Source organism: Halichoerus grypus, chromosome 14 (assembly GCF_964656455.1).
Source record: "Halichoerus grypus chromosome 14, mHalGry1.hap1.1, whole genome shotgun sequence".
Taxonomy (NCBI): domain Eukaryota; kingdom Metazoa; phylum Chordata; class Mammalia; order Carnivora; family Phocidae; genus Halichoerus; species Halichoerus grypus.
In genome coordinates, this window is record NC_135725.1 from 12,730,240 (window position 1) to 12,743,297 (window position 13,058).

The window sequence follows — 13,058 nt, forward strand, 5'->3', positions numbered from 1 at the left end:
CAGCCTCGAACGCTGACATTTAAAAGGGTAACAGCCGGGAGGCTGCAAGGGAGTCGCGGCTCATCCTCGGGAGCGCCTCTCGGTCCGGTAGCCGCTCCGGGCCTCCTGGCTCGCGTTCCCGCCCGCGGAGCCGTGGGGACACACCTTCCCCAGTCACTTGCGTTCGTTCTCGTGACAAAAGAAAACTTCAGGTTCGGTTTTCCAGCTTGCAAACAGTTAAGTGACTTCCTGCAAACGCTAGAGTCCCAGCAACCAGCCTTCCAATCAAAAGTAAGTTGGTTGATGTCACTGACATTGGCCCAGCCAATCAGAAGGGCGTTCCGAAAGCAAGCGCTCCACATTTGTAAACGCCAAGAGCTGTAGTGAAACTGGACACATCCTTGTGTTTTGTGTGGCTGGTAGTAAAAGTGACATATGTATGGAAGGGCAGGGGTGATGAGTAAATAAAATGCGAGTCAATACCTTAAGAAAAAAACAAACCTAAACTGAATATGTCAGGCCAAGTTGCCCAAGAATAAACACAAATGAGAAAGCATCATTTCATTTTTTTTCAGTTTGGGGATGCAGCATACTTCGGGGCAGATTTTTAATAATCCTTCTATCTAGTGCATTGACTATGACTAATTCATCAGAAAAATGTAGAGCTCGTAAAAGTTCCTATTAAACCAGACTTTTTTAATGGCTCACTATTCCTACAGGGAAACACCCCATCTTTGCTTCTGTGATAACTTTTCATTCCTCTCCTTCCCTAGTGCAATTTATTCTAGGCAAGTTATTTTAGTTCTGTTTTGAAGCTACTGTAACCCACCTTCAATTAAATGGAGACAAAAATTTGTATGATTTTTTAATTTTTTTACACTTTAACAAACATAGTTTTTATTTTTATTTTTAAAAAAGATTTTATTTATTTATTTGACACAGAGAGAGACAGCGAGAGAGGGAGCACAAGCAGGGGGAGTGGGAGAAGGAGAAGCAGGCTTCCCGCTGAGCAGAGAGCCCGATGCGGGGCTTGATCCCAGGACCCTAGGATCATGACCTGAGCCGAAGGCAGATGCTTAACCAACTGAGCCACCCAGGCACCCCAACAAACAAAATTTTTGAAAAGAGAGAGTGACTGATAAAAGGTTAATTCTTCTGGAAGATGTAACAATTCAGGATATGCATATGCATATTAATAGGCACAAATATATAAAGCAAACATTCATGAAAATAAAAAGAAAATAAACAAATGCAAAATGTGTATGATTTTTAAAAAGACACCATTTTCTTTCCACTGACCCCCAGATGGATTTCAGGGCTTGTTTCCCTTCCCTTATTTTACAGATGTGAAGACTGAGACACAGAGATGTGACTTGTCTATCTTATCAGGTAGATAGTGACAGAGCTCAATTCAAACCATAAATCTAATGATTCCAAGCCCTTTGGGCTTTACAACAACCAAACTCTTTGATTTTGTGAAATATTAACTGTGCTAAATAGATTCTTAAGAACTGGAACAAGCCAGAGATCCTTAGCTATTGAATATTGTGGCATTATTTGATCAATGATTAGCATGGGTCTTGGAGTCTGATTAACTCATTTTGTCTCTCCCTCTGAATGAATGATGGGTTGTTTTCCAACATGATAGCTGAGAAAAGAATCTAGGGCTAATGTCTCTTGCGAACGGTGGACACAATTGGTTAAAAATACATTGATTTTCCTAATTGGGTGTGAGAGGTACCTACCTCTATGTGATGCAGACCCGCTGAGGTCCAGCCATGGCCCCCACTGGCTGTTAGCCTTTGGTTACGGTTTGGGAAAGTTACACCAATTTCCCGGTCTTTAGAGAGGTCTTTAGAGTTCCAAATGAGCCCTCTCAGTTTGAAGGCCAGTATAGTTCATTTTGACTTTGCCTTTGAAGTGGTACAGGAAGATACAGCCGTAGGTTGACTATATGGAAAAGCGAAGTATGGAAAAGGGGTGGCGGTCAACTGAGAATATTATTATCACCATCACCATCATGGTAAAGTAGGTACATCATGGTATGTAAAAGTGAAGCCGTCTTAAAGTTCTTGTATGCCTTAATTTTAGAAAAGAATTCACTGAAGCACAGGGGAGTTTGCCTACTTCATAATTTTTCTGGGACAAACTCTGTCCCCACGGATACATGATCATTTAGAAATTGCACCTTTGCTTGCTTCTTTAAGGTCCAGCACAAATACCAATGGGATCTCTCCAGGGTCTCTGTGATCACCTCCTGCACAGTCTCTTGAACTTGCATTGCAACGCGCATTGCACTGGGCACCTCCAGATTGCCCTAGAGTTAATTAACATTGGGGTATTCTAGAAAAGAAGGGAAATCTGTATCTTTCCTTGGACATTGTAATCCAGGAACTTGAATGAATCAATCATCATAGGTGTTTTTAAAAATATAAACTTTCCCCTCCCTTCCTTCTTGCCCTCTTCTCTTTTATTAATTACCTTTAATTTAATTTTGTTTGGACTGCACATAAACCCTGAATTCTTCCAACTCATTCATTTCACAGTTACAGAAGAAAGTAATAAAAGAAAACCGAGATTTCATGCACACGAGTTTCTCTCACATATTTATAAATGTATCTGCTGCTTGACTTGATTTAGAATAGCTTTTTAAACCCAGAAATTCTAGAACTATAGAATACCTTCCCCTTTATCTCTTTTGCCACTCATTCCTTCTCCAGATCCTTATGTTTCAGTCAGGGAGCTAGGCCTGGGGGAGTACAGAAATGAAAAGACAGTCTATCCTCGATGAGACTTATATGTTAAAAACAAATTATATATACCACAAAATAACATATATCACAAGTAATAATTGCTACATCAGGATTTTGTGTGTGTGTAACAACAAGCTCCCCTTGCTCTATTGGGATGTGTGTTATAATAGTTCTTTGATTAAAATCAGCTTACACTGTTTTGCCAGCATGTAGTTGTCCCAATTAAATTCTGGCAACATAAATTATCCCAAATTAATATGAATCATTCCTAATTACAATGAATAATTTACCAGTAAAGTATATATTATGCCACATAAATATGAGAGGTCTGTTTTCCCCCAATTTATGTAAATACACATTTCAAATCCACACAAACCAACTGGGAGGAGCATGGGAATTCAGACTGTAACTGTGCTTCTAGATTATAAGTATGTGTTTTCCTCTCTAAATTCTGTCTAAGGCTTGGCTTTATTATCCAAGTTCTCAAGAACAACCGTTTATGGGCCTGTAGCTAGAAGTCTTATTTTCTGTGCATCCTAAAATAATTATCATTATCACCTCTAGAAGAGGTAGTGCCTACCCTGAGCTGATTCTTTGAGCATGTGTTTAGGCCAGCTTGGGGCAGAGAAGGGGCCTCCTGGGCCTGAGATGAGCAGCATGACCCTAGGCACCCTCTTAGAGTTATTTCCTTATCTGTGAATGAAGGGCATTAGATGAATACATCTCCCTAGTCCCTTACAAACTCCAAATACTCTTGGGATTCCCCCCACCACCCCCCCCCAAAAAAAATCATAGGAAAAAAACTGAGCAAGACTTGGGTTCTTTAAACACCATCTCATCTGCTGTGCATCTACAAACAGGTCTTTATGGCAATGAAGGTCAGAATGTCTTAAATCAATATTTAAGGATAGCAGGCACAATATAAACTTGTCCGGAATCCCTTAAATCCTTTCTTCCTTAATTTCATAGTCTTGCTTTTTCTCTCTTCAAGCTAGCTTGTGCAAATTTTCCACCCTAACCCCAGCAGAGGTATCTCCAGGCGAATGCAGCCCATTCCCAGTCCCCTTCCCTGGAGATTTTAATCCAAACTGAACCCTGCGCAGAGTTTCCCCAACTCTCTGGGTGGAGCTTACCACCTGGGGCTTAATCTAAAAAACTTATTGCCCAATCTCATCTTTGCCCAAGACCCGGAGAGGTTTAGGTTAGAACTCTGGCTTTTCTCACTATTTCCTGCTGGGAGGCGTGGACGGTGCTGGGCAGAGCTGCCAGCCTCCAGGCGGGAAGGAAGGAGGAGAACAGATGGCCCACTGGGGGTAGGGGATCACGTGTCGGACCTCACTCTGGGCTGGATCCAGACTTCTTTCAGGACCCAGGTCCTTCGGCTTCAGCGAGTTCACCTAGGCACACAGCATATATCTGGGGGCAAAGTAGCGTTCACTTTAGTGAAAGCTGGGGAATTAGGGGAAAGTGGTGAGTTTGGGGAGGAGGAGGCGGGCCGCTTAAGGGATCGGGGCTCCCAGCAAAGGCAGTGTTCTGGATTTGAAATACAATCAGGTAAAGACCTATCTGCCAAAACGCCTGTGGCCATAACGTCAGTTAACACGCAGGGCCTGCGGGGGGGGGGGGCCTCCGGCCCGCGCGAAAACTTGCACAACGCCCTACTTTGCTCTCGCTGCACTTAGCAGCCTTCCGCAAAAACTCCAGGCCTCTCCTTTGCCGAGCAGAAAGGCCACACGTTCATGCATATGCAGGAGGATAAGTTTAGCTAGCAGCCCCCCGCGCGCGGAGAGGCCCTGCGCGGCGCACCGTGCATCACCCGCGCTCGGGGGCGGGCGCTCAGCTCCCGCCGCCGACTGGCGGGCGGCGCGCCCCGGCCTGGCATCGCCCTTTTAAAAAGTCTTCCGCAGGCGGCCGCCGCAGCAGCAGCCGGAGGAGCCGAGTTCATCTGAGGACAGCCCCAGTTCTCAGAAATCCCTTCCCTGCTGGAACATCAAGCTCCCTTTACTGCAGTTGAACAAACTGCCCTAGATTGGGGGATGAGGAACCCGCCCCAAACTCGTGCAAGGAGCTCCGGGCGCCCGCGCCCACGTGAGCTAACCTTGAAATTAGCCCCCGCACCCCGGCGGGAGGTGGGGAAGGCTGGCGGGGGTGAGAGTGGGCGGGGGCCGGCTGTTGGCCCCTAGAGGCCCGAGCCCCAGGGTTTGCGTCCTCCGCTGGCGTGTACCGCCCCCACCACCCTGTTTCATAACTCTATTGGGTTGCATTTTTTTTGTTCTTTTTAACTCTTCGGAGTAGCATAGGGGTGTGTGCGTGTGTGTGTGTGTTGGCGGGGGTTGGGGAGTGGATAGAGGCACCTTCCCCATCCCCCGCGCCCGCGAAGAGGAGGAAAACCTGCCCTGCGGTCTCCCCTGGGATCACTGCGGAGTAGGGTGTCGGGATGACATCAGCTTCTAAACATAGCCCGCACCGCACCCCAACTCTGAGCGCTGCGAGCAGGGCTGGGGCGGGAGCAAGGGGAGCGCAGGGAGGCGGGTGCTGCTGTCCGCGGGCTGGGCGGGCCGGCCGGCGAAGCTGTGCGGGAGGAGATGACTTTGCAGGAATCCTGCTCGCAGGAGTTTGCAAGCAGTCTCACCCGCGATGGTCGGGCTATGGGGTTAGGAAACATTCCTGCCATTCCGCGCTCTCTCCTGCCCCACAAAAGCCACAGACACACGTGCGCACGCACGCAGCCCCGGGATCTAAGGTGTCTTTATTTATATAAATCAACCCAACCCCCAGCCGTAGCGCCCCGGTGGGTCTGCCCGGGGGCATCCACGCCCTCCAGCCTCGCGCCTGCCTTGGGGTTAAGCCCGCGAGGGGGTCGGCGCGGCCCTCCCGGTGAGTCAGATGGGCTGTGTTTCCTGTGGTTGTTGTGGAACAGTTTGTCCTTTTTACCAACCCCCCCCCCCGCCCGGTCTCCACCCCCTTGGTAAATATAGCGCTCACGTTTCATCATCTCTTTGTCCAACGAGCGCCAGACACCCCGGCCCGCGGCCCCCGCCGCCTCCCTCCTCCTCCCGGCTCGCGGTTACCTCGCATAACCCCGCGCGGGCAGGCGGCGGGCAGCAGCTTGCCCCGCGGCCCCCGCCAGCCCGGCACCCCATCGCTTCCCGGGGCGGTACACTCCCACCCCCCCTCCTGTCCCCACCCCTGCTGCCAATTCCCGCTCAAGTTGTGCCCCCAAGCCGCCGTCCCACCCCTCTGGTCCGCTGTCCTGGGGACCGGGTCAGGATCTGTGTAGGTGCTGGGAGGTAGACACCCCTTCTTCCCAGCCCCAGGCGTCACCCCGCGCTCTGGCCAGTACTGGGTCCTCCACTTACTCAACCTCCCCTCTCCCAAGGCCACCCCTTGTTCCCCTCCTGAGCGCAGGTGACGAGCTGCTGAGACAGTCTGATTCACAGACAGCTAAAGCAGCGACGCGTACTTGGGGGTGGGCGCTTCATGAACGTCTCCTTCCCACCCGCTCACCCCAGAGGGGAGTGGGCTGGAGGGGCGGGAAAAGCGAGGTGGGTGGATAACAGCCGAGAAGTGCGTGCTTACCCTTCCCTCTCTCCCTTCCCCTCCCTGTTTCATTTGCACACACACAGCCACCCACCGGGGACCGGAGGCGGCTGGTGTTCTCTGAACGCAGGGAACTGGCTCTCTCTGTGGTCTCCTGTTTACTTCCCTCCTCCTCTTCCCCCCCTTCCTCCTCGCCCCCACCACCCCTCGCTGCCTCCCGCCCCCGAGCAGCTGGGAAACCTGCAGCAAAACACTGCAGTCATGAGATTTCCCTGGACCCGAGCTGTGGCCTGGGTTTGCCCTGCCCTGCCCTGCCCTGCCTTGCCCTTCCCTGCCTTGCCCTGCCCTGCCTTGCCCTGCCCTGCCTTGCCCTGCCCTGCCTTGCCCTGTGTCCACTTGGGGCACTTGGTCCTGGAAAGAAAGGCTCTTGGGGCTCCCCATCCAGGAAGGTGGGAGAGGTGACAGCCTCCCCCCTCGCTCCCTTTTCCTCTCCCCTCCCCCCGCCTCTGGCACCAGATACCATCCTGTGGGGGCCCTGCCTGGCTGCCTTTTTGGCCAGGGCTCTGGGCCACCCCCATGAGCGGCCACCTGTCCGGGGAGGGGTAGTGAGAGAACCGGCAGTGTGTAAGGACTCTGTATCCAGGATGCTGCGGGGCTGGCTTATTTGCCATCACAACCTGTCCTGCTCATGCCAGGGTGCCCGAAGTTCCCTGCCGACCAAGGTTTTCAGGCAGAGCCCCCAAAACCTGCTCCCAGGGACACACCCTCTCCTTATGGAGTCTGGCAAAACCTTCCCTTGCAAAGCTTGCTTCCCAGCAGGGAAGAATTCAGCCTCTCTTCCTAAGTAAGCTGAATGAACAAAGAGCTCTGAGGAGGCCTGGAGGGTGAGCTCTGGGGGCCGCCCGCCTGAAGTTCCCCCCCATTTAAAAACCACCTCTTCACCACAGCTCTCGGCTCCACTACCATGGTTACCAGCTCCTTGTCCTTCGGCAGCACAAACGTTGCACAGAGGCGGAAACAAACAGGGGCATTTGAAGGGTTCTTTTAAATCTCCCAAACACAGCCTTCGTGTTCGGGTAGTGGAGAAGAGAGAATGCAAGTCCTGACAGTTCCCTGGTTGCCTTCCGACCCCATGACCCTGAATCAGTCCCTCACCCTAATTGGCCTCTCAGCTGTCAGAGGAGGGAGAGGAGCTGACTGAGCTACTAGAGAGTGGAATTCAGAACAGAACAGGTCCACCCACGCTGGTGAATCTTACTCAAGTCAGACTCTTCTCCCCTCTCCACCCAGCCTTAACCCCCCAGCTGCTACCCCCAGCAGACTACGCCAGCCCCTTCTGAGGCATCTCTTGTGGATTCGCTCTCCTTCCAGGAGATTCTAGCGCCTGCCTCAGAGTCCTCCACTTCCATCCCACCCCTGGTCATGTTTTCGGGGAATTTAGCAGCCTTGCGGAATAATGACCTATCTGGAACCCCAGTCCCTACACTGCAACCCTTTCCCCCTCCACCTTGGAACTTTGTCATGTGGATACCCTGGACCTTCTTTACCCTCTAAATAACAGCACCACCTCTGCTCTTTTCATCTCAAGCCGCCCTGTGCCTGACCAACACATCTCTCCCTTCCACCTTATTTATTCTAATAACTGCACTTGGATCATCCTTTGACCTTATTTTGACCTTCAACCTACTTTTTCACTGTTCATCGTCGCCCTTATAGTCTCACATCCCTCCTCTCCAGCTTAGATTTCGTGGTCTCTGTCACTATATCATCCATACACCCCTCACTGTCTTCTTCCTGGGACCATCCACCTGGCAAAACCCTGATTCTGTCCAGCTTCACACACTGGACAGAACCAACAGGGCTGTCACCACTAACTTTACGATCATAAATCTCAAGTGGGCTCTCAACACTGCCCTTCTGCCTTTCCCTACTCTGTTTACTCTCTCACACTCTGAATGACACTGCACCTTCTGTCCTCAGCTATCCCACACCTCTCCCCTTCCTCGCTCTGAGCTGAAAACCTTGCTGCTTAATCTCTGACAAAATAAAAGCCGCCTCATCTTCCCAGCACCATAGCTTCCATCCCACCCGCCTCTCTGCCCTGACCCTGCCTTCCTTCCTCTCACACGGAGGTAGTATCCCTGCCCTTATCTACAGCAGACCCTTCCACTTGGAACCACCGTCCCTCTCTGTCTCGACTATTAATGACTCCTCCTGGAATTATCCCCTCATCTCCTGCTCATCAGTTGTCCCCCTCTCCTAAATAATTCATGTGGACCCAAAAACATGGTGCACTCCCTCCTTTTTTTTAAGAGAGAGAGAGTATCCATGCCCAAGCAGCAGGGGGGGTGGGGCAGAGGGAGAGGGAGAGAGAGAATCTTAAATAGCAGGCTTCATGCTCAGTACAGAGCCCAATGTGGGGCTCGATCTCATGACCCTGAGACCACGACCTGAGCCGAAATCAGGAGTCCAATGGCTAACCAACTGAGGTTCCCAGGTGCCCCCTTCCTTTCTTATTATGTCTTTGTACGTATCTCCTTAGCCCCAAATTCCCCTCCATTATTACTCCTTTTGCCACTTTCTCTTGGCTGCAAACATCTCAAAGTTGCCTGCGTGTCTACACCTCCTATTCTCTCTTGATCTCATGCCAATCTGACTTTCACCATCCTTTTGCCATCAAAACTGCTATTGTCAAGGTCACGAATGAGCTCCATTCTCCCAAATCCATTGGCTAGGCATTTCATTTCCTGCAACTTAAAGCAAAGAAGACTAAGGAGTGGGCAGTAAAGTAAGAGGAAAGTAGAAAAAATATGCCATCTTAGAAGCAAAGGGAAGACATTGTTTCAGGGAAAAGAGTTTAATTCTTCATCTCCTTTGCTGGTTTCAGTTCTCCTGACCTTTGGATCTTTTCTACACCTACACTCGCTCTCTTGGCGATGTAATCCTTACCTTCTAGCTGCCAATGACTCTCAATTTTTTTTTTTAAGATTTTATTTATTGATTTTTGAGAGAGAAAGAGCAAGCACACGAGCTGGGGGGAAGGGGCAGAGGGAGAAGCAGACTCCCTGCTGAGCAGGGAACCTGATGCGGGGACTCAATCCCAGAACCCTGGGATCACGACCTGAGCCGAAGGCAGATGCTTAACCGACTGAGCCACCCAGGCAGCCCTGCCTTTCAGATTTTTATCTTCAGTCTAGACCTCACTCCTGAATTCCACACTTGACTATCCAACTGTCTATTCATCATTTCCACTTGAATATCTAGCAGCCATCTCAAACTTAACATATTCAAACAGAACTATTGGCTCCCCACAATGGCTCCTTCCCATCTTTGTTAAAGGCATTCCTGTGCTTCTGGTTGCTCAGGCCAGAAACCGAAGAGTTATCCTTCATTCTGCTCTTTAATCTATACCCCACGGCTAAGCCATCAGGAATCCTGTCAGCTGTATTTTCCAAATATATCCAGAACCTGGCACTTGTCACTTTCACGACCACCTTCGTCTCTCGGGTTGCCTTCTAGCTGCTCTCCGAGCTCCCGCCGAGCCCTGGCTTCTTTTTTTCTCAACCCAACTGCCAGAGAGCTCTCCTTGACATCCGTGTCAGGTCACGTCACTCCTCTGCTCAGACCTCCGCAGTGCTTCCCATCTCACTCGGAGTAACTATCCAAGTCCTTATCTGTGCTCTTTCTTCTACCTGGAACCTCTTCTCCAAGCGGGTTCTGCATGGGGCACCTGGGTGGCTCAGTCAGTTGAGCGTCTGCCTTTGGCTCAGGTCATGATCCTGGGGTCCTGGGATGGAGCCTCACGTGGGGCTCCCTGCTCAGCGGGAAGCCTGCTTCTCCCTCTCCCTCTACCCCAACCCCACGGCTCGTGCTCTCTCTCTCTCTCTCAAATGAATAAATAAAATCTATAAAAAACAAAAGAGGGTCTGCATGGCTCACTCCCTCACCCTCTTCAAGTCTTTGCTCCCCTGTCCCCTTCTAAAAGTGGTCTACCTACCCTGCCTGTTCTATTTAGAGAACCGTGATTGCTCATTCCCACATTTTCTTTTTTTCCCATGGCACTTATATTCTGACATGCTACACAGTCTGCTTACTTATGACCTTTGTCGTTTATTGTCTGTCTCCTGCTAAATACAAACTGGTGTGTTGGCCCTTGTATTTTTTTTTTTAAAGATTTTATTTATTTATTTATTTATTTGAGAGAGAGAGAGAGAGCATGAGTCCGGGGCAGAGACAGGGAGAGGGAGAAGCAGACTCCCTGCTGAGCAGGGAGCCCGATGCGGGACTCGATCCCGGGACTCCAGGATCATGACCTGAGCCGAAGGCAGTCGCTTTACCAACTGAGCCACCCAGGCGCCCCCTTGTATTTTATTTTTATTATTTTTTATTTTTTGGCTGATGTAGTCTTCGTGCCTAGAACAGTGCCTGGCAGACAATAAACTTTCAGTAAAATTTGCTGAGTGTTGAGTAAACGGGGGATCAACAACTACAGTTTTTTTTTGAATGCTGCCTATGTGCCAGGCACTCCAACGTGCACTGTGTGGTCTTGGCACTCCTGGATGACAGATGAAGAAATTAAGGTTTAGAGACGGCAAATGACAAAGCCAAGCTCCCACCGTAGCCAAGCTAGGATTTGAGCTCAGGACTCTTGAGTCCAGAGCTCATGTTCCTAAGCTCTCCATTATTGTGCCCCGCAAATAAGCAAGCCGTAAGACCAAGAGTGAGTTCCTTCTGCTGTGGCTGCAGTCCAGCTGTGGACAAGCACATTGGCTTGTGACATCTCCAGAGGTCACCTGTGTGTGGGGAAGCAAGATGGGTCCCCCAGGTTCCTTCCCCTACTCCAGACTCATGCTGAAGGAAAGGTGAGGGTGATGGGCAAGGACATGACCCTGTATTTGGCTTGCCCTAGAGTATTTTGGCTACTTGTGAAAACGTTGGGCATATTTGTAGAAAAGAGACAGCATGCTGCAATAGATTTGTTTCTTGCTCACAATATATTTTAAACAAGGATTGGTTGGGGTCTCTATTAATTTAAGACCCAGGTTGATGGAACAGCCACCATTTGGAACATTCAAGTCATGATTTCTACTTACATCTCCTATGTCACGTTCCCAGCCATAAGGAGAACAGAAAGCAAAATCTTTCTAGGTGCCCAGAAGGCCAAGAGCTAGAAATATTTCTTGGGTCTATGTCCAGTATGACTGAGTAAGCTTTTATTGGACCGATCCTCTTAGAGATGACAGTGATAAACTCTGGACAAAAATGTAAAAAACAATTACGTGAGGTCCCTGGAGAGTGAACAAAAGCAGGCAGATAGTGGAAGGGAGTTGGCATATGGAAGACAGAAATGACATGAAGAGAATGTCCTGTTTATTACGGCTTTTGAACTGAGGGTAGATCCTAATTCGTACCATTTAAAATGGTTAAAATAGAGGCAGCTGGGTGGCTCAATGGGTTAAGCCTCTGCCTTCGGCTCAGGTCATGATGGTGGGATCCTGGGAATGAGCGTTGCATCGGACTCCCTGCTCAGCGGGGAGTTTTCTTCTCCCTCTCCCTCTGCCCCTCCCTCCCACTCAGTCTTTCTCTCTCAAATAAATAAATAAATAAAATCTTTAAAAATAAAATAAAATAAAATGGATAAAATATTGATAGAAAGCTAACAGCTTTATTAGCTTGAAGAGCCACAGGATAAGTTTTGGGGTGCTCACATGCTGGAAAGTAAGGGAATAAATTCCAGAAAAGAGCTAGAGAGGAAGGGTTCCAAATTCTGGGCATAATAAACTCTGTCCAAATCTCAGGCTGATCCCATATGGATGCATAAGACGACATAAGTGAACCTAGTCACAAACATCTCTACATTTTTTTTAGAGAGAGAGTGCATGCGCACAAGCCTGGGGGGAGGAACAGAGAGAGAGAGAGAGAATCATAAGCAGACTCCACGCTTAGCGCAGAGCCCACCGTGGGTCTCGATCTCATGACCCTGAGATCACGACCTGAGCCAAAATCAAGAGTCAGACACTAGACTGAGCCACCCAGGTGTTCTGCCTCTCTACATTTAGGAAAAATAAAAGTGAGATCAGGCTGTACTTTTTAAAATCTCATTTTCAGCTAACAATTTTCTGTGAAATTTTTCCATACTCCGCATTACATTCTTCTACCTTATTATTTAAAAAGATAATTTATCTTTTGAATAAGTAAACATTCACATGGTTCAGTTAAAAAAGTATAAAAGGCTATATAAGAAAAATCTCTTTCTCAACCCTGCCCCTTTTGTTGTTACCTTTTTCAGAAGCAACCAAATATTACCCTCCCACGCCCTCACCTGCCCTTTTTTGGGGATAAAATCCTTCCTGAGATATTTTATGTATATCCAAGCAAATACATAACTCTTGCTCACATTATACACAAATGGTTAATATCAAGACAGTGCTCTGTGGCTTACTTTATTTTTTAAAAGGATTTATTTATTTGTTTTAGAAAGAGAGAGAGAGCATGAGCAGGAGGGACTGAGGGAGAAAGAGAGAGAATCTCAAGCAGACTCTGCACTGAGCACGGAGCCTGAGGAGGGGCTCCATCTTATGACCCTGAGATCAGGACCTGAGCAGAAACCAAGAGTCTGATGTTCAACTGACTGCGCCATCTAGGCACCCCTGTACCTTACTTTATTAACCTCATAATGTGTTTTGACGATCACTACAGATCAATATATATATATTCCTCATGTTTAAGGGCTGCCATAGAATTCTGATATAAGGGACGCCTGGATGGCTCAGTTGGTTAAGCATC

At 48.9% G+C, this 13,058-nt stretch overlaps 1 long non-coding RNA gene across 2 annotated transcripts in view; it reads left to right on the forward strand.

The window, feature by feature from the left end:
- Positions 1–196: 196 nt before the first annotated feature.
- Positions 197–13,058, forward strand: part of LOC118551845 (uncharacterized) — an 87,494-nt gene continuing 74,632 nt past the window's right edge. For both annotated transcript variants that reach the window (XR_013443707.1, XR_013443708.1), the window contains exon 1: positions 197–270. This is a non-coding gene — a long non-coding RNA (uncharacterized LOC118551845). The remainder of the gene's footprint in view (positions 271–13,058) is intronic.